Genomic DNA, 27,753 nt, shown 5'->3' on the forward strand with positions numbered 1-27,753 from the left:
CACCTACCCAAAGCCTCGTTCCTGGTTTTCACCGGGACTTCAAGTAACCTTCATCCTCGCTGAACATGGTCCTTTCAAGCAAAAACTAGTGGATTTAGCGATAGAGCAGGATTTTCATTGCATTTATGCAGAACCAAAGACTTGGGAGCATGTGATGTACACCTGCTTCCTCTACGACGACTTCCGGATTAGACTCGTAACCAAAATGCAAGCTAATCTCCGACACCAGGAACAGTAAATTAATTTAAGCTACTTATTTTCTTAACAGATCTTAAATACTAATTAAGTTCCACTTCCAGTCTTAGTTCTGAATACGCGTCACCTTTTTTCAAGGAAGGTTGAAAATTTATCTAGTCTGCCCCCAACTGCAGAATTTCTAAGAGAGACTCGTGGAGATCCAAAATTCTTATATATTTCTGTCATTACCATATTTCTATGCATGCTCATCACTACAAGGTTTTTATAATCTAGGTTACCTGCGTCCTACTATTTTAAGGTATTTGTGAGAAAGATCTTTCTAAAGAACTCATTTGGGTGTGTTCAAACCGAAGAAGCAGATATTTTCCACGTCTCCGGCCTTAAAATTCTCCTGCACTGAGCTTGATCTACAGTTAGTAGATGCATTCATTCGACCAGAATTAGAACTGTTCTAACCATTGACCAGCTGAGGTCTATGACTAAGTTCCAAAAAGACTTTCTTAATAGTATTTATTGCTTAAGTTACCCCTTTCCACCCGTTTTCCCTTATTTCTTGTTGATGATATGCTTTTATATTACACAGTGATAGTTCATGAAGTCCTCGGGTGGAGGCATTTGCTCGCAAAGGAAACAATGGGAGTGGTGTGGCTTTTCTTGACGCCTTTCGTCTTTATACTTAAACGGAAACCGGCTGAGGTGAGTCCTGTTTTGTTTTTTTCTAATTCTTATTGAAATTGTCAATTCTGAATTTAAAAAAAAAATTCTTATCGTCCTTTGTCTCGAAGAACCATAAGGAACAAAATGTCAAGCAGGGCCATCGTTGACTTTAAGTTAAGCACCTTCTTCTTCTACTTAGCAAGAGAAGAAGCAAAATATTCGGGAGTATTCTTCAAGACGTTTATCCTTGACTTCTTAAAACTTCGCTAACTCGTCTAAAAATACAATAAGTAAATATTGAATGTTTATGAATGGCGTATAATACTTATGTATAGTTTTACTGCTTTCCTGTTTTAAACAGAAAGATTGGACCGGTCAGGTCCAGCGCAACCATTTCTGTTACAAATAGCAGCGCTAGCGCAGCCAGGTTAATATTCAAATTGTTTAATTTTTGTTATAATAAGTAGATAAATTAGCTTCATCTACCTTATTGTTTTACACTTCTCACGCCACTAGGATGCTCAGGGGCTTTAATTCTATCCTCTTTCCTTCTTTTAAGTTAGGTTTCCCTAACTTTGTCAACAGTCATATTGATTATCCTGGTCTATTTGATGTTTATCAGCCTCTGGAACTTGAGAATTGTATTGTATTGTAGTTTTTCCTTGCAATGAAGCTGCTTCATTTGGTGTGATAAACTGTGCCCTTCTTTCAATTTCCAAAACTTAGACTGTCCTGCCAAAAGTCTTAGGACATCTCACTTTTTATAGAAACTGTAATTGGAAATGTGGCATGGTCATAGAGTGTTTCTGGTGGTATGGACTGGACTACAATTCAATGATCGCAGTGCACAGAACCATAGATGATGCTGCACTTCCATGTGCCCTATATTATGGTAGTTTAAGGCAGCGGCCTTAAAATTCAAATCTACCCAAAATTCATTTGCATCACACGACAATTTTCCTATCACAAGCAGTAGGAACATTGCAATGGCCAGCACAGAGCGCCGATCTGAACCCAGCTGAATATCTTCGAGATGAATTTAAATGCAAAATTAGGAGAAAGCCAAGAAGGTCCTCTTCATAAGTTTATCGCATGCATGCTTTAAAACAGGAGTAAAGCATAATATCTCCAGTTTTCTGCTAAAAATGCGAAGCAATGGTTAAACAAAAGGTTTTCCAACAGATATTCATTTATTTGAATAAATACATATTTTGCTGAAAGTTTCAAGTGCCCATGATCTTCAGTGGGCTGTGTGGGTCTGTGAACAGCTTCAATGATAACGTTAAAATTACATCGGAAAACAGTTCTTAACTTTGCTAGCTTCTGGTTTAAACAAAGAAAACGTATTGCCTTATCAGAACATAATCACAATACTCAATTTTCAAAAAAACAGATTAGATTTTTTATTTTTACTATATTATGACTTGAGAGATCTGATAAATATTCAAATCACGAACTTGCAGAGGGTAAATGTAGCTTTTTCCAGGAAAATATGCACATAACGTAATCACTGTTCTTTGGAAATGATAATTTCCTTCAGTCTGAGAAATCATTCATCATCTCTCTAGGATTCAGCTGTAAATAAAACACATTCTTTCAGATTTTTTCTACTTTCTATTCTGTCTACACTTAAAGAACAGGTTTCAATAAATACATAATTATGGGTAAAAACTCATTTTTCGGATAATTGAAGTACCTTCGAAGAGTTATTTGTCTGCCAACTACCATAACATGATTATGGTCGGTTTGCATGTTTTGTTGGAAGGGGAACCAAAATTTTAGAGAAAGAAGAATTATGCTTCTCCAATACCGAGACTGATTAACTGGGCCACAGTTTGAAAAATAACTTAAAAATAATTTGATGGGTTTGTAGTATTGATTAACTCATGGATTTGCTATGATATTGGTAACGCAGGATTTAAACCTTGTGATTATAATCTGTAGTTGGTTATTTAGTTGAATTAAAAAAAAGGACCAAAGCAGTTAAGGACCAAAGTAATTAAGACTTTCATTCCTATGCATACTGTGTCTGTAATTGCATATATTCTTCGGTGGATTTGATGCATGTTAGACAACATAAAAAAAAAACCGAGTTCCTGAGAGAAGAGGCAATACAACTCTCGTTTGGAAACGAATAACTCAGCCACGTTGTCAAAAAAAAGCTCAAAAATTTCTGGCGTTATTGAAAGAATTTGAACTCGGGATCCTTCCACATGGCGGTCGATAATGATGATTATAACCACTATGCCATCTGCGAGGGCCATGTGTAGTGAAAGGACAAACGCCAGAAAGGGTTGGTGGTGATGCTTTTAGTTAAGAAGTGACAGGAATAGGCAACAGTTCAATTTATAAGCGTTCTTTAGTATGACACAGTTCTCCTTCTTTTGAAATCAAGTTGGCAGACTTTGCCTAAACCCAAAATCCAGTGAGAAAAAGATGGATTTCAACAATGAAATTCGAAACATACTGGTAGATAAGTTGGGGGTTTAAAGACATTTGCATAAAGTCTGGAGGGCTTTAAACACATTTGCATACTGTGCCATGAGCGCTGGTGAGAAAATTATATTTAGTTCTTATTTCGTAACCTAGATGGCGCCACAGGCATACCGAATTCTTTTTTTGTTCGCATTTTATTCCCTAGATGGCGCCACGTACATTTCTCTATTTTAATTTTTTTTTTTTTCCTCTCACATTCAGCATTACGGGTGGCAAAACACCATGTCTTCTCATAGTTCATTGTGTGTTATTGTATATTTTTTTTGGCGTGTGTCTTTTCATAGTTTTTAACCCTTTATTGATCCTTTGATAAAAAGAAAATTCATTGTCTTGTCATAGTATTTATTAACTAATCCACCAGAGTCTTTTTTCTTGTGTGCGTGTTAACCTGTTTTTTATACGTTCGTTTCCTTAGAGATTCAAACAGAAAATACATTTTTAATAGAACCTTTTATTATTGTATATCTTCTCATATTTTTAACCCTTTATTATTGTCTTAACTTATGTGTGTAAATCATTTTATTGACTGATTTCCTTAGATAAAAAACACAAACTCAAAAGAAAATTCCTGTCTTTTAATGAACAGTTTTAAAAGGTACATTTACGAGCAAATAGTAATATTTTCCATCCTCATACAGCTCTTCCGAAATTCATTTTTAATTAGACATGCATATAATTAAAGAAAAACACAAACAGCCTTTTTAATAATCAAAAAGGCACAGTCTAATGAAATGGGAATAAATGAGCATAACGTTCAATATAACTCTTCCTTAACTCTGATATCATCCCAAGTACTGCCTGCAGAATATTATAAGGATTAATTTCTGCTTCTTTCTGCTGCAAAGTACATCTAGCCATAAAGTCTGTTACCACGTTATACGGAATCAGATGTCGAACCATATACTCGTAGGCTTCTTGAAATGTGATATCACTGGAGGTGAACTGCCGACGCTGTCGCAAACATTCGCGAGTGGAGTCCAGTACTTTCATCACAGATTCTTGCATCAAAGTGAATAGCTTAGTTTCATTCCCAAGCACAGATACAAACTCGTCAACATAGAGTATTTTATATGAAAGAGACTCACATTCAAGTCGAATATAAAATCGCACAATTCACCATTGGAAATTGTAGTACGACCAGCTTCTGTCTCAATCTCCAAGCCGCCTGTAAATGTAATAGTTTCATGTGCATGACCCCGAACAAATAGTAATACTTCAGGCCATTTTAACGTTATCTTACTCCATTGATCTGCCGTTAGTTTTAGATAACTCGAGACACATTCCAAAACGATCGATACTTCGAAATCAAGCAGGAGAACTCGTAGAATAGTGCTCGAGATGAGGCGACGAAAAAACACATAGTTCTTCTTTGGAGCAGTACTCATCTTAACAGTTGCGGAAAAATGGCAAATGTAACGAAAGAACGTATAACAGTCATATATAAAGCAGTCCCCAACCCGGATATGCGACTAATAATATTACTCAAGAAGACTTGTGTCATCGAAAAATGCCTAATAAGGAGCTCTTACTGGATGTCGTACTCTTTCAGAACAAGTTTCCTTTTGACAAAAATAGTCGGATCGATGACCGAGAATGTCGTAATGCTACTGGAGAAACTTTAAAAGGCGACCCCAGTCACAGAATCGTTAAAGAAAAAATTGGACACTTGGATGTGTGATGATGATTCCTTGGAGACTGAAGCTGTTAGTCTTGCTGAAGTTATTGAAGCTGAAATACTGTATATGAATAGTGTACAGTATACAGAGGTGAGTGAATTTCCTCCTATTTTATCACTTTTTATTTTTAAAAGTGATAAAAATACAGTTTTTATAACAATGTTTAATATTCATTTTCAGAATGCAGAATTCTTTTCATTGTCTCAACGTGCCGAGGGGAGGGCAGGAGGATCAAACAAAGGGCCTATAAGTCTTATTCAGAATTTCATATGTAGAATTACAATCCGAATTCCAAAAACGTTAAGTATTTTTTTTTTTTTTTCATTTCTTTTCAGATTCAAATTGGTGGGGGTGAGGAAACATACGAACAATTCTACGAAATCAGTGAAGGATCAGAGAAGTTTTCCTCTAAATATAAAACTAAGTATAAAACTTACAAGTGCAAATACCGAGACCTACATTTGCTTGCAGGGGAACAATTTTTTCTATTGTTCAAACAAATGTTTAAGCAAATTATCGGGCATGTAAACAAGGGAGGAGAATTTAGCCATGTTCGTTTATGTGTAAACGCCGACTCCCTAAAAACACAGATTAATCTTCCATTTATGAAGATATCAGAACTGACATTAGATAGAATTATGGATGCATTTTTCAATGTAGATCAGTCGCGAAGTGGCTTTCTGATAACAGACTCTCTCTCAATCGATCTAGTTCTAATAAACATATCAAATAAAGGTGGTGCTGGTCATTCTAAAAATATAAAAAAAAGAACTATTGTACATCTAAACAGTTTCTTAGAAAAGAAGAAGTGCGTTGTCAAAATTAGGAATAATGATAATATATGCATGGGATGTGCAATAGTAACAGCTATTTCAGCCAAACAAGACGACGTTATTACGTACAGAAAAGTTCGCGAAGACAGAAATGGTTTGCAGACTTCGAGAGCCAAGCAATTGCATGAAAAAGCAGGCGTTTCCGAGACAGTGTATGGAATGGAAGAACTACAAAAATTCCAATGGGTTCTTACTCCCAAGTTTCAGATACTTGTACTGTCAGCTGACAACGAGTTTGATGTTATTTTCAGGGGTCCTGAAGCAGAGAAACAAATATTTCTACTGTGTATTGGCAAACACTACGATGTAGTACGGTCTGTGAAAGCGTTATTTGGAGCAGATTATTACTGCTCACTGTGTTTTAAAACATTCCAAAACAATGAAAGATTTCATACTCATTCTTGTCCCTATTCATGCAATAGATGTCGAACACGTGAGTATCATAGTGGCGATTTGGCGCTGTGTAGTGATTGTTTTTGGTATTACAGAGAAAATATCTGTTTCGACGCTCATAAAAAAAAACAACCACTGCTCGACATATCACCACTGTCGTGAGTGTTTGCGAACATTCCACACATGGAAACAACACAAATGCAAACCCCTGGATTATTGCGAAAAATGTAAGATAGTTCACATGCCATAGCACTGCTATGTTCAGAAACCAGCAGACCCTAAAAAAAACGTATCTATAATTTATTTCGACACCGAGACGGTGTTGCATCAGGGTGAGCATATACCAGTGCTCTGTGTAGTAAGCTTTGGAGAAGAACTGCGTTCATATGAGGGACCCAACTGTGTCACAGCATTCATGGACGAGATTTTTGGAGTTCGTGAATTGTCAAAACATGGTCGCGATGGTCGAAACATTAGCCACATCGAACCCAAATACAAAGATGTGCGGATAATAGCACACAATTTCCGAGGCTTCGATGGTTACTTTGTACTGACATACCTCTACGGTAAGAACTTCGAACCTCGAGTTATTTTTGATGGCTCTAAAATATTAGGAATTTATCATTTGAAACTAAATCTCATCTTCTTAGATTCTTATTCGTACTTATCAGTTCCCCTTAGGAGGTTACCTGCAATGTTCGAATTACCTGAGGTTCGAAAAGGATTCTTTCCACATGCATTCCATACTCTACAAACTACAGATTATGTAGGTCCTATTCCAGACAAAAAATATTTCAAATCTGAATTTATGTCGAAGGAGGATAGTGTAGAGTTCCAAACATGGTACTGTCAGAAGAAAGACCAATCGTACGACTTAAAGGCGGAGCTCATTGCCTATACACTTGACGATGTATGGGTATTACGTGATAATTGTAATAAGTTCAGATCTCTCCTAATCGAAATCTCCGACGTCGATCCGTTCAACCAAGATATCACCATTACAGGAACGTGTAGTAGAATTTTCGCTAATAACTTTCTATCCCAAAACACGATGGCTATCCTCCCCCCAGGGGAGTATCGCGGGTCGAACGTCCAAAGTCGAAAAGCAATTGCATGGCTGTCGTGGCTAGAACAACAAGAGAACGCACCGATACGACATGCCCGTTCGGTGGGGGGTGAGGCTCGGATTGGGCCCTTTTTCGTCGATGGGATCCGAGATAAAACAGTTTACGAATTTCATGGTTGTTATTTTCACGGATGTTGGATCTGTTATCGAGGTAATACGCTACAGACAAACAGAAATCTACCCATGTCAGCTCTCTATGAAGAAACGTTGGATCGCGAAACGTTTCTGAAAAACCAAGGCTACAACTTGGTTTCCATATGGGAATGTCAATTCGATGAAATGAGAAAAAATAACCCCGTCTTGAACGCCTTTGTAGCCAGTTTTAATATAACAGAACCGATTACTCCTAGAAGTGCCCTCAGAGGTGGTCGTGTGGATTGTTTTAAACTGTACCACAAAGCGGATGAAAACGAACAGATACATTATGTGGATTTTTGCTCCCTATACCCCTGGGTGTGTAAATAAGGAGTGTATCCTCGTGGCCATCCAAATGTTATTCTGAGAGATTTCGATTACAGCAACAGAGCATACTTTGGCATTGCTAGTGCACGTGTGCAAGCACCAGAGAAGTTGTTTCTTCCAATATTACCGATAACGTGTAATGGAAAGTTAATTTTTCCTCTGTGTGCAAAATGTGCTCAGGAGGAATCAACTCTCTGTAATCACGAAGATACGACCATAAAAGGCGTATGGACAACTCCAGAACTGGATTTGGCACGTGACTATGGCTACAAAGTTGTCGAATTCTACGAAGTGTGGCACTTTGATGAAACACACGAATCGTTGTTTGGTGGGTATATCGATTCCTTCTTGAAAATTAAACAAGAGGCTTCGGGGTGGCCTCAGGGTATCGATCGTGACACCTGCATCCAAGAATTAAATCAGAAGAAAGGTATTACACTTGTTCCTGCACAAATTAAAAAAAACACGTCCAAACGCGCTCTGGGAAAGCTGTGTATGAATTCTTTGTGGGGTAGGCTTGCCATGCGAACAAATCGTGTATATACTGTTCTATGCTCGTCCTACTCAAGCATAGTTGAACACTTCATGGATGATGGTAAAATTATTCACGATGCGCGACTAGTCACTGAAGAAAAAATGCTGATAGCATACAGCGTTCTTGAAGGTACAGAAACCCCATATCGCAAAGGAAACGCTGTAATAGGGTCCTTTGTTGCTTCATACGGACGAATTAAACTGTATAAAGCCATCGCACCTCTAGGAGAGCGTTTAATTTATGCAGATACTGATAGTATGGTATTCTCAAATAAGCCAGGCGATACACTTCCATCTACAGGCCACTCACTAGGTGAACTAGTAGATGAATTGGAAGGTGACATTATTTTAGAATTCACTACTTCAGGACCCAAATCGTATTCGTACAGAACACGCTCGGGCAAATCTGTAACAAAATGTAAAGGCATTACCCTAAACGAGAACAACAGCCGACTCGTAAACTTGGATGTAATGCGATCAGCAGCGATGGGTGAACAGGTTGAAGTGACAGTTCCTGTACCGTTCAACGTGAAGCGTGACAAATGGCAGTGCAAGCTACTCCATACATCGTTAACTAGGCGGTATGGTTTCACATTTAGGAAGCGCATAGTTGGAGAGGGCACCCGTACATTCCCATATGGATACTTCCATGAAAAACACAATCAAAAATGATTCGTCGGTTATAACTCTGTCACTATGTGTTCCTTTATCCACCCCTTCACATGTGTCGCGGTCAGTGGTACTCAAAGTGGTAAAACAACCTTCATTCTGTCCCTTATTAAAAACAGCAAACAGCTAATTTCACCCCCTCCGGAGAGAATAATTTACTGCTACTCGAAAGAGCAGGACCCGTTCTTACAGTTTCCGCACGTTGAATTCGTAACAGGCTTGAAACTGCTCGAAGGCAATAGACGTGTCAGAAATCTAATTATAATCGACGATCTCCTACACGTTGCGAAAGACAGTTCCGAAATCGCTGAAATATTCATTAAAGGAAGCCATCACTGGAACACAAGTATATGTCTTCTCTCCCAAAATTTGTTCTGTCAGGGTAGTCAATATAGGACCATCAGTCTTAACTCACACTATTTAATCGTTTTTAAAAACCACAGAGATTCCCGACAAATATCTCACCTAGCCTCGCAAGTATTTCCAGGGCGTTCGAGTGTTCTAGTCGATATTTATAAGGAGGCCACAGAAAAACCGTTCTCATATTTGTTACTGGACTTTCGACAAGTTATGCCAGAACAATTACGTCTGCGCTCGTGCATATTACCGGAGTACCGTCTGTCAATCGCATATGTACCTACATGGCTAAAAGGCTCCGAAAACATAGTGACTTCATCAGGTTTTTGTCTGGTGCCAGCCCCAAGCAAGCAAACACAATTTTGAGACAGGCATCACATTCTCAGGTCACGGTTTTTTGCGAACTGTGTAAGAATTTATTAAGAGGTAACATACCGCTCACCTCCAAGAACGTCTTAGACTGCAGCGCAAAAAGAAACTGCTGCGTGTTCTAGCAGATAAAACGGTCCCCCTCACACGGCGACGGAGACTTATTACCCAGCAAGGAGGAGCACTGTTTCCCTTACTAGGCAGTCTGATAATTCAACTGATAACATCGCTAATAAGAAAATGAACGACTCGTTCAAAAAATATTTACTACTGGCACCACCAGAACACCAACGTATAATTTCTCTGGATGAAGAGATGTCCGAAATTCTGAAGAGACAGGACATGTCGATCGAATCCAAGGTGAAGGCCTACCTTCAAACATTGCAGGCTTTTCTGGGGCTGAAGAAGAAAAGAGGACCTCCGGAGGAGGCAATCGTGCTCCCTCCCTCGGCGGCCGGGGAAAAGCGTGCACCCAAATGGACAAGGAAGAAACCGTCGATTCTGACGTCTCCCCGTCGCTTGAGAGGAAGGAAAATACAGTGGGTAAGCATGTAAGTAGACAATTTTTTTTTTAAATTTGTTTATTTAAATGATCGATTACATCTAAAGTGGCAATAATATCATTGCCCCACAAATTTTTACAATAACATTCGTTAACAACCTGTCTCATAGGAATACCGCGACATCTATGGGTTAAAAAGAAAACACAATGCAGTCCACAAGCTATAGATTCCCGATGTTGTATTACAGTCTTGTTATGAGTCCACTTGCGACTTTGCCTTTTCAGAAACGCCGCAAATTCTTCGGGCGGGGGGGCTGGCAAACATGTCGAAGTAATCGGCTTCTTCTTCTCCGAGGTAAATAGCTATCCAATGGGTTCCTGGTCTGTCGGAGGGATCGGTGTTGACAACTAGAAGAACAGGTTTACTAAGAATGTTCGTAGGCAGTTCGTCGCGAGCACATACACTTATGGGGTAATCTTTAACAACACTTTCCAACAAACGTGCTATTTCTTTAGTGTTCATAATCAAGAAGAACAGATCTGTCTTTTGTCAGCGAAACCACGTTCTCGAATTCACTGTACAAGACGCACGTGGCGTTTTCAGGCAATGGTGAGGAAAATTTAAATTCGAGACGTATGCTCCCCGTCTCAGTGCACTAACGTGTTCACCGATGGCGTTTTCGTCCGGTCATAGGTCAAAACCGTACAATACATTACCGACTGAATACTCGGAATATGACAAATCGTTTCCAGTGTCTTCCATCCGTTTATTTAATGAAGAGAAGAGCGACAGATACGATCTCGTATACTGTCCTGTGTTGAAGTCGGGAGTCAGAGGTATTGACGGGTAATGAATTCCATCGGCCATCACTTGTAAGTAACACAGGTTGAAGTGAGAGAAGTTAAAAGGGTTATGAGCGTACGATCCATTGAAATCTTCACTCGACACCAAACCCACAATCACACGCGATGGAATTTGTCCCAGGAATATATTATCACGTGCGGAATCTACCATTCCTTTGGGAATAGAAAAGTATGTCACGTTCATGCGATTAATCGGGTACACGAGCGGGTTCTTCTCTAAAACACTGATGTGAGCGAGATGGATCTGAGGATTCAATTTCACTTTACGTACGAATAACGTTGCTTCCATAATGTTCAACTTGGCAGTTGACGAATCATTGGAAAGCAAACAAAATTCGGGGGCTTCTTACCAGTCGTAAATGGAGGGAGACGTTATTCACTATGTATTTAGACTGGTGACACAGATTGAGTCGAAGTCTTCCTAACATCTCTGCAGTTTTCGATTTTGAGAAGGATTTCGATCGTTGGCACATACCACTGTCGTCCTTCTCGAACATCTGTTTAACATCGGGGTACTGATCTTTGACGCTGATCTTTGACGTACATCTCTGTTGTCAGTTGCAAATTCTTGGCTTCCCGTCCATAGTTAAGAAGCATTTCCAGGTATGCACGATAAGGGTACGTATTCAACGATGGGTTAATCAGTTTGTCTTGTACAAAGAGATCGACTTGACTGAATAGAGAGTGAAAGAAATTGTTAACGACTCCTACTTTATCATTTTCTTCCAGATCTTTTCCATCGCTTCTCGTGATTCGCACCTTCAACCGCAAATAACTTTTCCCGAGGTCTAGATATTCTTCTGGAGTCCCCGGAATATAGAATTCGATCGGGCCTACACTATCTAGAGATGCCAGAGGAAGGAAAGTAATATACAACGACCGTTCGACACACATATTAGTGGCAGGTTTACTGAAAAGATCCAACTCAGACATCATAACCTCCATCGAAAATATCGCGGCGTCTACGTTTACCACCTCGCTGATTATGCACCTTGTCTTTAATGGCTTGCCCAACTTCTGATACACGATTTAAAAACGAACGTTTAGGTGGAACACCTGATATGACATCATCAACAATATTACGTCCTGCCGACAGTACTTCTCGACCGATGAAAGCTGCTGCAGGTTTCAGTATCGGTGTGAGAAAACGGAATGCTGTTTGGAAGATGCTTCCTAAACCATAACCTCTCTGGATAGAGGGCCCAGCGAAGTAGGGGTTCCCCCCTGCTTGCATTGTATAGTAATGGTCATACACATTCATCGTTCACGGAAATGGAGTTTAATTGTAGTCTTTCCGTCACTGAACGGCACGAATTCACCGCTATCTGTACGCACTTGGATGGTAATGGTATGGAACGTGCTTAACTGGAGGGGATAATAATCTAAATGTGGGAACTCTCCGTTATTGGAAAACGATACGACACATAACAGTGGTGCTTTTGTATCGCCCACAATCTGATCCTCGATTAAGTTACAATAGATGAAATAGGAACTGACGCCTCTATATATATCTGCCTGGTACTTAGCGTAAACTCTACCTTCTAAGTCTCTGCCTAGTTTTTCGAAACCTAACATCTGACCGAGCCCTGTTTTTGGGAAGCGAAGGTAAACTGAAGGATCGATTTCGATAGACACTATACCTATGGAGTTCACTTTTGCGTCGAGTTGGGGGGCCAGTTTCATCATGGCGTTAAGCACCTGGGATATACTTTTGTAGCTCCCTCGTGGTAGTTTACAGACATGAACAACTTCTGCTTTCACACCCCAATATGTGATCGTTCTATTGGATGTTTCTTTAGGCATTGTGATTTTCTTCTTGGAAGCCCACTCGCCGACATGATAATTTCTGAAAATATGTAACCCTCATTGATCCTCATTAAATGTCTTATCGAGACCTATAACCCGTGTAAAAACTTTAGGGATTTTCACCATTCCCTCATTCTTCACCCTTAACGTGAACTGTTCTTTCGTTCCGTCTGTTTTCACTTTCAGTTGAATGTCACTGTCGACAGAATTAACATCATCGATAAGTTTCGAGGAAGTGGTATACTTTTCTTTTAATACTGTCATCGCTCTGACTTCTTTTTTCTTTTTGGGGTACAGTGAGAATATGTTCCATCCATCAGAGATATTATCCCATGAAAGAGGGAAATGTACTTCGGCTAGTGCTACTTCCCATTTACCCGAGAGAGAAACAACATTAGGCAGTTCCACTGTGAATTGTGACTGAGAATTTCTGGGATGCAGATCCATACTAGCATTACTGGGTAGTGTAAGGAAAAACATCTTGTGAGCTGACCCAACTGTTGAAGCTTTGTGGGTAGCCTAACCATTTGTCTAATAACTGACGTTGTCCTCTAATTGTCTTTTGTTTAAGTACCTTTTCGATGGGGTAGACTTCAGGGGGAAGATTATCGTCAAAGTTAACTTTCTGTAACTGTGTTTCGTAAAATGTTCCTTCTATCTGCTCACCATCACGGCCTGCCACACTGTACACAACAGGGTTACGCTTCAAAACACGTGTAATAGTAAACACTTCTCTCGTCCAATTCCCCCAGTAACCTTTGCGAAAAGGGTGAGGCCCGTTGCTCAAAACAACTCTATCTCCGATTTTAAATTTCGGTTTCAGGGTTTTGGTATGGCTGTGGTAGAGTCTATTATACACTTCTTCTTCGTTAGCAAAAGTGACGTTTACAGGGGCCATACCTATAGAACGATGGGTAGTACGATTATACGTAGCCACAATATCGTCGAGTACGTGAATATATTTCTGACTTTTGGAATAAGAAATCCACTTATAAATTTTTTCTTTCAGTGTCCGAATGAGCCGTTCGGCAATAGCTGCCTTCTTTTCTGATCTTGTTGTATAGAAATTGATACCAAGGGAAAGGAATAACCGATGAAGAGGAGCATTAGTGAATTCTTTTCCTTGGTCGGTGTTAACACAAAATAGTGTTTCTTCTTCGAAAATAGATTTGAATGCTTGCACCACCTCATTGGAATTTTTGCTTTTCAGTTTTCTGACCCAAGAATATCGCGAGAAGCAATCCACACAAACCAGAAGGTAACGATATCCATCGTTTGAGTCGGCGAGAGCCGACAGGTCAACCAGGTCACATTGAAAAGTGTGATTAAGTCCGGGAACTATAATTTGGTTCCTCCGAAAATTAATTCTTTGCTGTCGATGTCTCATGTAAGTAGGTTGACTAGCTAGGAATTCGCGCACAACATGTCTTGGTAATTTAGTATGTTTTTGAAGAGCATCAATAGAACTGAAACTACCTATTACTTTAGGATTATAATAGTCTGCTAACATTTCTCTATCTCCACAAGTAGGAATGGACAGTGTCGAAGACATCGCACTACTTATATTTGTGATACTTATATCCTGATAGTGATTATTATTATCTCGGAACAGCAGCATGAGGATTGGAGGATGGAGTGCTTCCACACATCTGAAAATGTTACTTTTTGTTCATAGATGTACCTTTTTTAAAAATGTTCATTAAAGAGCAGAAATTTTCTTTGGTGTTAGAGTTTTTTTTTTTGATTTTAGGAAATGAGTCAATAAAATGGTTTACACACATAGGTTAAGACAATAATAAAGGGTTAAAAAATATGAGAAGATATACTATAAAAAGAGTTTACACACACACACAAAAACAATAATAAAAAATATGAGAAGATTTACAATAATAAAAAGGCTCTAATTAAAAAAAATGTATTTTCAGATTGAATCTCTAAGGAAACGAACCTTTAAAAAGGTTTACACACGCACAAGAAAAAAGACTCTGGTGGATTAGTTAATAAATACTATGACAAGACAAGGAACTTTCTTTTTATCGAAGGATCAATAAAGGTTTAAAAACTATGAGAAGACACATGCCAAAGAAAATATACAATAATACTCAATGAACTATGACAGGACATGGTGTTTTGCCACCAGTAATGCTGAATGTGAGAGAAAAATAAATAAATAAAATAAAATAGAGAAATATACGTGGCGCCGCCTATGGTACGAATAAGAACTAAATATAATTTTCTCACCAGCGCTCGTGGCACAATATGCAAATGTGTTTAAATCCCTCCAGACTTTATGCAAATGTATTTAAACCCCCAACTTATCTACTCATACTCAATTTAATTTAGGTTTTGGGACTGTTATGTCTTATATAAATTTTCTTATTTAGTAGCACCTTTAGTGTCTTTCTCGAGTTTCGATGAAATTCTAGTAATTCCAAATGTCTTGTTAATTCATTCTTCAGGACATACGAGGAACCCCAAAAAAAATTTTGCAAATTAATGACTGAGACCATTATCCAAATAGTCACTTCACTTCATGAAATAAAAAGTTAAGATTTCCCAGTTACGAATATCAATCGACTGGATGGTTTTTCTTCAGCTATTTGCCCCCTCATTTTTCTCCTCCACAGGCAGGACAGTTGTACTCGTAATCGATTTAAGCTAGAAAGACGAATGCATGACATTAAAAGACGAGTGGGTTTATTCCAAAATTGTAATTTGGACTTCTTGGATAACCAGAAAGACCGAAATTTCAAGATTATTTCAAAAAATGTAATAATTGAATTTCAAATGTTAATCAAGTTTCAAATGACATGAAACTTTATTGTCTTTATCGATAAAGTAAGTCGGGAATTTTGGATTTGTCACTTCCATTTTTCGTTACTGTTACAGATCCTTCTCGCATCTAACTCTCCTACCAAAAAGTCCACAATTTACAAGTTCTTCCAGCCATGGCTGAACGAAGGATTATTGTTCAGGTAAGAATTTCACTTAAGTTAAATGATATAAAAGGTAGCGAATGGCGTGTTCTTAATGGGGAAAAGAGGATATTGTTGTAGTAGGGTTTTAAGAGCATCAGCGACTAAGCCCATATTGTTCCATGTATACTGTCTGAAATTGCCTGTGTTCTGAGGTCGATTTTCTGTTTGCTGGACGAAAAACCCGAGTTTCCGGGAGAAAAAACCATGCTAAACTCGCCTGAGACAGACTAATTCAGCCATGTTGTGAAAAAGACCCATAAAAATCCTCAAGCCATCGACGAGACTCGAACTCAGGTCTTTTTCACCCGGTGTTGAAGGACGGTGATTGTACCAACTGGGCTGTCCCTTATGTACCGATGAAATAGTTTATATTTCAATCGTACCAATAGTTGACATCAAATAACCACGGTCTAATTAATTGAATCAAAGATTTAGAAATAATCATTCAAAGATTACATATTTATGGAAATTTTATTATCCCTAATTATATGATTTCGTTATCCCTCGATGGACTAATTAACAACTTGTCTCTTACAGTTCTGGCGAAAAGTGGAGGAGTAGGAGAAAGTTGCTGACTTCGGCATTCCACTTCAGTATACTGAAAGAATTTGTGCACGTGTTTAACGAGCAGTCTTCGATCCTTGTGGAAAAATTAAAAGGCGCAGTTGATGAAGAGTGGATTGATGTCGTACCTACTGTAACTCAGTTTACCCTGGATGTCATTTGTGGTGAGTCAAGATTTTCAATTGTTTAATAATAAATTGCGTTTTTGTTTGAAACCGCATTTCAGTTTTATTTCTAAACTTTCACTGTTATCTCCAAGATGCAAGGAACACCTTAGAGATAACAGCGAAGACATAATACGATTAACCTATTCTAAGTTCACTTCGCAACCCACATTCGCAAGTTCACTTCGCAAGCCCCTTCTTCTACAAGAAGGGGCTTCCAAAAAGATTTATATTCAACCTGAAGCAGTTGAGATTGTTTGGCTGTTTTCCTTTTCTCTTTCTGAAAAGGAAAATACCCAAAACAATCCATGAAAAAATGGTCGCTGTTTATGGAGAACACTGTCCAGGTTACATTGGTATAAACAATTCAAATGTGGAAGAAACTCAGTTCATGATGAAGAAATGATCCCAAGAAGCTCAGCAACTGCTGTAACAGAAGAGGGGTGTAGCAAATATTGAGGAATTAATCCTGGAAGATCGCCATATTAGCGTCCAAGAATCTATCTGCAAGACTCCTAATTAGTGTAGGGTCTTGTGGAGAACATCATACACCAACAGTTGCATATGGTGTTTACGAAAAGCAGCCTATTTAATTAATAGGGGAATATCACTAACTGGATGAAAGAGCTTGAAATTGTTGATTAAACCATCGAACAGAATTTAGAAATCGATATGCAGGGTTAACTGGCCGTAGATGTGGTTATATAAAAACTAATTTCATTTTCTTAATGGGTGTATGAACTATAAAAATAAGTTAGAAGTATATTTTTAAGCAGAATTCATGTTTTGACCCTTAATTTTGATTTTCTATGCAGAGACGGCCATGGGAATTAAGATCCATGCTCAATCTGGAAATAATCAAGAATACTTCAAAGCACTTCGCCGGTAAGTTACCATTGCTATTTTATTGGAAAATCGTTTACAAAATGTCAACTTTGATGTATAATTTTGATTTATTTATATAAAAATAATGTGGGCAATCCCTTTCCTCCAAAGCCTTGTGTGATAAAGATCCAAATTTTATGTTATGCGTGAAATGTGAGAGTTGCACATACTCGGTAGAATTACAAGTTTGGTAAAGTTTGAAACAGGCAGAAAGACGCGCTTTTGCTCAAATTCATCTGCGAGACCAGGACAAATATGTGTGTGTGGAGACATACGGATATGAGAACTCAACTACTGCTGCTGTGGAGAATGGGAAAGAGTGTGGGAAGCTGTTTATACTGAAGTGATGGCGAAGTTTAAGTTCAAGAAACTGTTTTTGTGATGTAAATCTACAGTCGAACCAAGCGATCCGTTACTCAGTCGGCAGCAGGGAGGACAGCTTTTAGAATTGCAGATGGATCCACAGTTTGGCGTCGAATGTTACATCAAAGTTTGAAGGAGCTGTAACCTGAGAAATCTCACCACTGTTAACAGCAGGTGAAATGAGAGATGGGGGTAGGCTTTCGCGAGAAGATCATTAAAGGGAATTTGGATGGATCGATTTTTCAATCCAAAGTGATCTTGATAGCATAAAAATGAGACAATGCTCCATTAAAAGGGAACTTACGGACACCTTTCTCGATGACCCTATATATAAAACTAGAAAAAAATTACTGTTGTATTTTTGTAATGCATATTTTGTTCGTGTTTTCAAGATGCAGAGAATGAAGACCAAAGGAATTCTGAAGGACGTTTCCTCTTTGTGCGATTAAATGTCGATTAAATCCTGCATAATTTTTCTCGCGAAATGGGTTGGCCATTTCTCTGAAAAATTAAGATTGTTAAACATGATTGTTAATTAATTTGTACGTGTCTTGAAAATATAAATTTGGTTAAAAAGACGTTATACTGGCACGGAAGAATTCCAGGAAAAATTAAGTAAATTTTCAAGCAGTCAACCGCTCAGCTTAAAAAGAAAATCGGTCCCCAAGGTGACTTCCTTGAAGAGAAGCGTGTATTTCCACTTCTTCATTTTGACAGATGTCAGATTATATCAGAGTAATCACTGAACGTAATTATGTACTCGCATGATGCCAATTAATTAAGGAAAGGCAGTGCGTAGTCCGGGCGAGTTATTTAAAATGAACTTCGGTGTGTATTCGCCAGATGGTTTACCTCTTTGCCGTTTTATTTCAAATGGTTGGCTAAGGTGTAACTACGTTTACTTTGCGAGTTTGACATTTACTTGTCAAACCTGCTTTCACAACTTATTGTAGCACACAAGTATTATAAAATAATTCATTTATTAAATACAAATACAGTCGACATCCTATTGGGATGGAAAGATTTTGATGGACATTTTCCACACTCGTGGTCGAGTTAATAGGTTTCAGGCGAGCTTTGCACGGTTTCTCAGGTAAAATGCAGGTTTTTCATCGGCCGGGCCTTTCATAAATTTAAATGATTCAGTTTCTTATGCTACGGGCACACCTCCTAATCTTGTAAACTGGAACCTGCGCCAAAACAGGATTTACTTTTGTTGAGTGTCCTGACAAAACCAATTCTCTAATTGTTTGCGGAGAAGAAAAGCTCATAATCAATTAGCGCGTGATCGGGAATGCACTGAATTTGAGAATCCCGAAGGTGGTAAGGAATAAAACAGTATATGGCTAGTACAACTGTACCTAATGTCACTCCTAATGTCCAATTGTTATCTTGTTCGCTCTCAAAAAATAGCTTAACACAATGCTCAAAAGTTCAGATCTGTTCCAGACGATTTGTATCAATCTATTGAGGAAAATCGAGTGGACATTGCTTGTGTACAGGAGCCTATCTATCTTCGTGGCAAGATTGTTTACTATCCTCTGTTTTCCCTGGTTATACAACAGGATCATGGCGAACCTTGCACAGCTGTCATTAGCCTCAATAAAGTATAAGACACCATAAAAAGTATCATATTACGGACATTCGAGAACTATCTCATCTGCTTGGTTTATGATGTCTCCAACTTGCATGTGTTCGCTGGTCGATTTGGCCATTTTGTTGACAAAAAACCCGTGTTTCTAGTGGGGTGAAGAATCTTGCCATCCACTCCTGAGAAGTGAAAATGCCCATAAAAATTCCTAGCATCATTGAAAGGATTTGAGCACGGGCCTTTTCCACCCAGTGTGGCTAAGAAGATGATTATAACTACTGTACCACCGGCGCGGACAGACAAAAAAAATCAACGGTCTCTGTCACCAGTATGGAACATGCCTCGACCTCGGTGAACCATCCTGTAATCGCTGTCTACTGTCGCTTGTCTGCCTCTAACAGCAGCAGACCCTTCCCCTTTTCTATAATTACTAGCAAAAGTCATTGATCCTGTCTCATCATTATGATTGATTCCAACAGTAAATGGACCTTATGGCAATTAGTGATCACACAAGTTCTTTGAAGACTTCTTGCATGCAAATCATCTCGCTATCCTAAATGAATCAGGTCATACTGCTACTTACTCAAGCAGCGCAGGAAACTCAAATATAGATCTCACTATAATTTCTCATACATTAGCCTCGCATATATATAATTGTACCGCATAGCCAGAGTGGACTCTTAGCGATCACCGTATTGTTTGATTTGAATATATTCCCACCTCATCTCTCACCTCCCAATCACTTAATACGATACTCCCTCAAGCATATCAAATGAAACAATTTTGAAAGATCTATAAATTCTGATTTCGCTGATCTACCTTCTCCACTTGTGGCTATGACTGCCCACGATTTAGCCTCTCGCTCTCTCCTTCGAGATCCTATTATCAAAGCTGCCTCTACTGCCACTAGACAAGAAGAAAGTTCCCAAAGCATAATCCTGTCCCCTGGTGGAATGACGATCTGACTTCTCTTCGTAGACAGGTTCTCTCGTGAGGAAGGTACTCCAAAGAAGACGGACAACCTCTCAAGCATATTCATGAAGACTTTAGAAATCGGTATCAGAAACCAATCCTAAAAGCCAAAATAACTTCATGGCAACAGATTGCCAAATGTTATGGAAATAATGAGGCTTGGTGCGTGATCAATAAATTCACTCTGGAAAAGTTTACAATACCATTGCAACTAATTCAGGTGAAACAACCTCTAGGACCGAAACTATCAATAAATAATTCAATGAACTCTTATCAAAGAGATGAAAAAGGTTGTCCTGTTCACCTCATGATAATGTGCTGCCTTTCTCTACTTCTGAGTAGTAAGCAGCTGTTAATAAAATCAACAACAATAATTGTCTAGCTTCAGACTTTGTTGAAGGAAGATCATTAAAAAATTCTTCCAGCTGAAGCCAAATATTCTGCTACTGTTATATAACAAGTACCTTGAGGAGGCTCACCTTCCAGAGAGAGAGAGAGAGTTGAAAAACTGCCCTGATAAATATTATTCGCGTTCTTCTTGATTGTCTTGCTAAACTACTAGAAAGATTCTGGCAAACAGAATCATTACATCATTTCAAATTTCCGGCTTAAAAACGAATAAACAGTTTGGCTTTACTCCCGACAAAAGCTGTGAAGATGTCATTGTCAAGCTTTACCATTCTATCACTGAAATAACTACAACAATGCCTTAGCCCATCTTCAATGACTTTGAAGGAACGTTCAATGCTTTATGGTGGAACAGCCTCCTTCAACTACTCGCTAAATCACCTTAAATATGTACAACATTCTTCATAGCTGCTATTCTGGAAAGAGCATTTCTCTTCCTACAAAATATCAATCTATCTCCAGGCCGATTTTAAGAGGATGCCCGCAGGGTTCTAATCTGGGACCACTTGTCTGTAGTGTTGTCCTGGATGGGTGGCTCTTCAGAAACTTTAACGACAGCAAACCCATCCCATACGCTGATGACGTATCTCTCTTTATCTACGGAAATTCATGTGCTGCACTAGAAAAATATTCTCATACTATTTTGGAGGAACAAACTCATACTCTTCCACTGAACATCTGCTAATTAAATGAAAGTCTGCAGCAATAAATCTAAAACTATGGTTTTTAAAAGGAAACGCTCAGCCAACATGCCATTACACATAATAACGTCTCTATTCCTCTACCAACCGTGTTGGAGTCGTTTTTGACAATACTTTAATTTTCAACCAGCATCTTATTTACATTTCTCAAAAAGTAAAACAAATCGTTGCTCAGCTGATTCGAGCAGCTAAACTGGACTGGAGTCTTAAATATAAGACCCTGACTCTCCTTTATAAAGCTGCTTTAATTCTTCTCACTATCCGTGTGGCTGGACTCTGGAACTTCATCACTACGAAGAAGCAAGACTCAACTCAACTGAAACTAGGGCTTGCCGCACTGTATCGACTCTACATATTCTCACTGGTTCCCTCCGGTTAGACCTATATATCATCTTTAAAGTCCTCTGTTGTCACGTTTGTGAAAGCCTTTCGTGTAGTATCCTGGGAATCCTCATCAATAATGATGTTAGCTCTAAACTTTAAATGAAAAGATGCTGGGAGAATTTCACTAAGGGAGAGGTCACAAAAGTATTTATCTCAAACGTCAGTTTCATTACGTGATTCCCTCCTGGGCTCTTGTCTTCTTACTAGATTACCGGACATGGCTCCTTAAACGCAAAACTATATCCTATTTTATGTGTCATGTGGATGTGCTACTTTGACCGCTACCGAAATCTCCGGATTCTCAAAAAGTGAAACAAATCGTTGCTCAACTGATTCAAGTAGCTAGACAGGACTGGAGTCTTAATTTTAAGACCCTGGCTCTCTTCTTATAAAGCTGCCTTCATTCCTCTGAACTCTGGTACTTCATCGCGGAGAAGATAGCACAAGCTAGACTCAACTCAACTGAAATGGACCATATGTTTTCAATGACCAAGGAATCCGATACAACACCCCTTGGGTTACGTGCATCGATGGAACCAGTATTTGGATTTTCCACCACGGCTATCACAGATGTAGACGCATTCTTGGCGACATCGCACACATCTTCTGAAACTTTCAAGGGCCTCATACAGTTCATGCCTCGCTGTGAAGCAGGGTTGCTGCTGACAAGTGGATATATCCACTGTTAGGTAGGTAGGTAGGTGGTCACAATTTTTTGACTGGACCTAAAAGCTAAGAGTATTTACATAAAGGTGTCATCCGAAAACTAATTCATTTAGCACTGTTTGTTATGTCCATATATGGTGTGTTTTCTCTGTTTGGTTTGCCTGTTATTTTGGCCGAAACACCTGAGATTCGGGGGAGGGGAGCTACTCTCCAACGCTCAGATCGACTAACTCAATCAGGAAGTGCAAAATGTCTCCTAGCGTCATTGACGGGATTCGAACCAGGCCCTTTTCCACTCGGTGTTTGGAGGACCATGTTTGTAACTACTGTGCTATACGCGTGACATTTTTACTAGACGTAGTGGGTAGTGCAATTTTTTCGGTGGTACTGGGGGTTCCCCAACTCCAAGATAGTGTCGCTGTGACGTATACAAAGGCTAGAATGTAGCCTTTTGGAGTAGTGTATGCGTCATATGTTGTGTGCTAGGGGTGTCAACATATCATGTTGTTCATCTGACCTTTCAATTTTTGCAGTGTTTTCGAAAAGTTAATGTCGTGATTGCACTGTTTTATTAATATTTATTTTTCACATTTTTATCAGCTGCTTTTTTGTTTTTAAATTAAATTACATTTCTTTTTTTTTTTTTTTTTTTCCTATCAAAGAGAGAAAGTTTTATTAAAAAACCAAGAAATATTCTTGTTTATGTTTAGTATGACAGAGCAGATTTTCACCCGGATATTCTCTCCTTGGCTGTGGTCGGATTTTCTGTTCTTCAACGTTTTTCCTTCAGGGAGGCAGTTCAAGAAGGACATGCATACAGTGCACACTTTCACTAGGAAGGTCAATACATGAAATTATCACGCATTTTAATACTTACTTTCATTTCTTTCATGTCGGGGTGAAACTCAATGAAAATATTTGTTTTATTTTAAACGAATGTGTATTTTTGGTTTCACTGAAACAAAGTAACAACAAAAAAAGATAAAATGTAATGAGCATTATCTTTATCGATCCAGGTTATCAAGGAAAGAAAGATAGCATATCTGCAAGACCCCATATCGTTACAAGGGGACGATCCCCTCCAAGATGGGTATCTGAAAAAGACAAAGAGATTGGCTCTGCTGGACCTGTTCTTTCACCAACACTTCTCCGATCCTTCGTTCACCGAAGAAGATATCAAAGAAGAAGTGGACACGTTCATGTTTGCGGTGAGCTCGTCATTCTCTCCTTTTCACCAACTGTAATATCTTTCAAAAGGACGACATAGTCCTTTTGAAACATGTGAATTACTTTATGAAGGAAAGAAGACCCATCTGAAATTATTGAAATAATTTAATGATGTTGTAATTCCGATGTTCGAATGTAAAATGTTGTTTTCTTCGTATTATTGTTTTTTTCAGGGCCATGACACAACAGCAGTTGCCTTAGGCTGGGCTCTTTACTGCACTGGATTATATCCTCACGTACAAAAGAAGATTCAAGAGGAACTAGATTCGATCTTCGTGGATAATATCGATCGTGTTGTAACCACAGATGATATGAAAGATATGAAGTACTTGGATTGTGTAATAAAGGTAAAACTTAATTTTAATTTAAATACAATGAACACCGAAGTCAATGAACAAAGGCCAACCACCGGCCCGTTGTATTGTAAAAGAAAAAAGAAAAACATAAAACATTCACTGACGGACTCTAACTGCCCCGAATACTTAAGAGTGTTATTGAAGGCCTTCCATCCTATTTAATTCATTGAATTCTGCTATCTCTACATGAAAATTATATAGATAAGTGGTCATAAAACTCATATTGCTGCTGACAGTTTCACTTAATGAATCTGTTGATCTAGCTCTAGTCCAAGAGCTCTGTTTCCATCACGGTAAAGTTATTGGCTATCGTATATCTCCCAGGATTATTGTTGCTGATCACTCGTCTTCGGAAATAATTATCTTCAACTGACAACTGGATATTACAATGATTTTTTGGTCTGTGCCCACAATACTATATTACCTGCACGTTAGTCAGTGGCTTCTTTGGTTTGCCTACTTTTTCTCCAACTATTGTTTCCTTGCTGCTTACTTGGAAGATACTTTGGACCATGCTCTAAGACTGGTCAACATCTAAAATTTTTATTGGTGGTAACTTTAATGGGAAATGTAATTAGTAGCAGAGCTCTTGCATGGATCATAGAGATTTTTAGATGAATTTATTCTTCTCGCCTTCAACTATTGTCACAACTCAAGGTTCCTCCAATATGGATTTCTCTTTCTTTAAGCTCTTTTGTTGCTTCGTGGAAAGTTCTTGATGACAAAACCTCTTCTGGTCATTGGGTTATTCTAATCCTCTTAGGTATTATTAACGATTCACAAACACAACCTGTCAATTCTCTCAAAAGTTTTCTACAAAGAGTCTAAACTGGGATAGGTTTACTAGGGTGTTATCCCTTAACCTTCAGATCCTCTCGTATAATTCAAATTCGAACTCATGTCTTTTCCGGTGCAGGGAGGACGGCGAACTGTGCTTCCAACTGCGATACCCACGAAGGCCCATTTTTGTGGAAAATGATGAAGAGAAAGTTAGATAATGTTCTTTACCCACAATCAAAATTGATCCGATTGAAGACAAAATATTTGACCTCAGAGAGAAAGAAAGTAATTTCTGATGAAGATATGTAAAAGGTTAATGAAATACTCGAATGATAAATTGAATATCTTTTCTAATGTAATATATTTTATAACGATTTAACAAAATTTCAAGGTACCCTTTGAAATTTATATCAACCCAAAATAATAATGCGAGCTTTAACACATTTTGTTAATACAGTACATTGAAATGATGCTGGATGTTACCTTTTTGAATAATAGATTACCTGGTTCATACTTTCAACAACTTTTAATGACTATTTTAAGAATTAAAATATATTATATATTTGTTTTCTTGGTTTTATTGAATAGGAGGTACTTCGCCTATACCCTTCGGTTCCAGTAATTGTCCGGTGCTGTGAAGAAGACATCACCCTTGGTTAGTGAGACTTCATGAAAATTAAGCGAGGAACTTACTTTTTTTTAAAAAAAATTAAAATAATACCATCACCTGTATATTTAGATTATGATATGTAGTTGCCGTGATATTAAGTATTTCTCCTTTTCCTTGTAGTTAAGCAAGGGCAAATACCTCCATTAATTTTTAAAATTGGCGTCGTGTCCCTGCATTCTTCAGTTTTACCAGGATCACCAGCTGGATGGGTTTGACGCAGACACTCCCAGTAATTGGCCGAAATCTAGAAGGTCGTGTGTTGCTGCATACTGAGCATGGCTATAATGTTTAAAAAAAGCCGATTTTAAAACGTGTAGAAAGAATAAGACGTACCTCCAGACATTTTCTCATTTGCATGATGCACGATGGCTTACAACTAAGGTAATAATCGAAGAAAGTTTTCACAATTTATGCTACAGAGTATCATGGACGCATTGAGGATTGGGAAGGGGAAGATATCTAGCATTCCACAGATCACTGGTTATCTAACCAGGAAATACTTTCCTCCAACACTCCTATTCAGTTTAGTTTCCATTAACTATACAATTTAAGGGCTTATGGTGCGACCAATCTTATGCGATACATACAGAGGTCTATGCCAATTGAATTTAAGATTCAAGTTGCCAAAGATAACCTCAGCATCGGAATTAATTTAGACACGAATTACAAAATGTTTAGAGCGATTAATATAAGCAGGTAAATTTGTTTTAGGTGATTTAGGAAAGGGCAATTGTATCCTGAGGCCAGGGGCATGGTTGATTTAGGCGTAGTCCTTAACCGTTTGTTGTAACCATTTAACAAATATTCCGAGTCTTCGTATTATGTCATGATTGGTTGCACGCATAGAGGACAATTTCTTTTTGCATGGTCATACTCCAACACCGTAGCCGAGTGGTCAGGAGCGGGAGTGCAGTAGCACACGCTCTTTGAGTAGACTGAGGTTCAAGCCCCTGACTGCTGAATACGGTCGATCTGCCAACCCGCACTGGACCAGCGTGGCAGATTATGATCCTTTTCCCTCAGCATGAATTGTTGAGGATGCTTCCATCCTGCAGTGGGTTGATAATGGCTGCAGTTTACCTTTTGCTTCAACACCAAACCTTGCTGAAGGGTATCGTACTCTAGTCTTGGACGAATTGAAAACTCGGAGGTCGAATTTTACACACGCTAAATTTGGTTTAATTATTTAAAACAAATTTAGAATTAAATTTATCGAAGTAAATAAAATATTCAGATATAAAAGATTCCTCGCATGATGTAAAAGCCAATCGTTTCATTCCAGACGGCCATGTTATTCCAAAAGGTACGACAGTGTTCATACCAATTTTCGCTTTTCATCGTGATGAAAAAGTGTTCCCAATGCAGAGGTCTTCGATCCTGACAGGTTCTCATCAGAAGAAAAGAATAAACGCCATCCTTACAGCTACATTCCTTTCTCAGCTGGTCCCAGGAATTGCATTGGTAATGTATAGTTTCCAATATTAACCATATGGTTGCAATATTTGAAGATTTTTAACAGAAGAGGATAATTTCAAAGTATAAAATTCAACAACTTAAGTTTTTAATAATATATTGTGAAAGATAACTGAACTGATAACTTCCTACATAACCTTTGCTTCTTTGTTTTTCTTTTCTTTTCCAGGCCAGAAGTACGCTGTGTTGGTATTAAAGGTGATTTTAGCAAATATTCTTCGAAGATTCATCATCTGTTCTATCGATCCACGAGACAAAGTCTTCTTCGTACCAGAAGCGGTTCTTCGACCAGCTGATGAGCTTCGAATACGGTTCAGACTAAGAAAGAAGGATTGCACGTGATCTGATCATCCAGCACTCAGACAACCCAATTTATCCAAAGGATAATCAAGCTCTGTTCACAACCAAGCTGTATTAAATGTATTTGCTGTATTAAATGTATTTGTTAATATTAGAGTCTAACTGTTAGATTATATTTGTTGGCACGAGTGAAAAGTAGAGAATATCTCATAGAGGTATCTAGTTAAACCCACGGAGTACACGTTGGTAAATTCATGGTAGGGCATGTTAAAATATGAGGTGTAGCGCCACCTGTGAAACAACGAGGAGATCTCATTGATCCTTTCCTC

General features: G+C 38.5%; 1 pseudogene across 1 annotated transcript; it reads left to right on the forward strand.

Annotated features, from left to right (window-relative positions):
* Positions 1-797: 797 nt before the first annotated feature.
* On the forward strand, positions 798-27,466 carry LOC150083593 (cytochrome P450 4V2-like; annotated as a pseudogene). Its single transcript, XR_016547222.1, has 10 exons — positions 798-894; positions 15,832-15,917; positions 16,458-16,648; positions 17,464-17,533; positions 23,329-23,458; positions 23,635-23,826; positions 24,019-24,192; positions 25,570-25,636; positions 26,934-27,112; positions 27,294-27,466. The product of XR_016547222.1 is annotated as a cytochrome P450 4V2-like (transcript).
* The last annotated feature ends 287 nt before the right edge of the window (positions 27,467-27,753 follow it).

The sequence above is a fragment of the Mastigoproctus giganteus genome, chromosome 7 (assembly GCF_048544385.1).
Source record: "Mastigoproctus giganteus isolate SK-2022 chromosome 7, ASM4854438v1, whole genome shotgun sequence".
In the NCBI taxonomy this organism is placed as follows: domain Eukaryota; kingdom Metazoa; phylum Arthropoda; class Arachnida; order Uropygi; family Thelyphonidae; genus Mastigoproctus; species Mastigoproctus giganteus.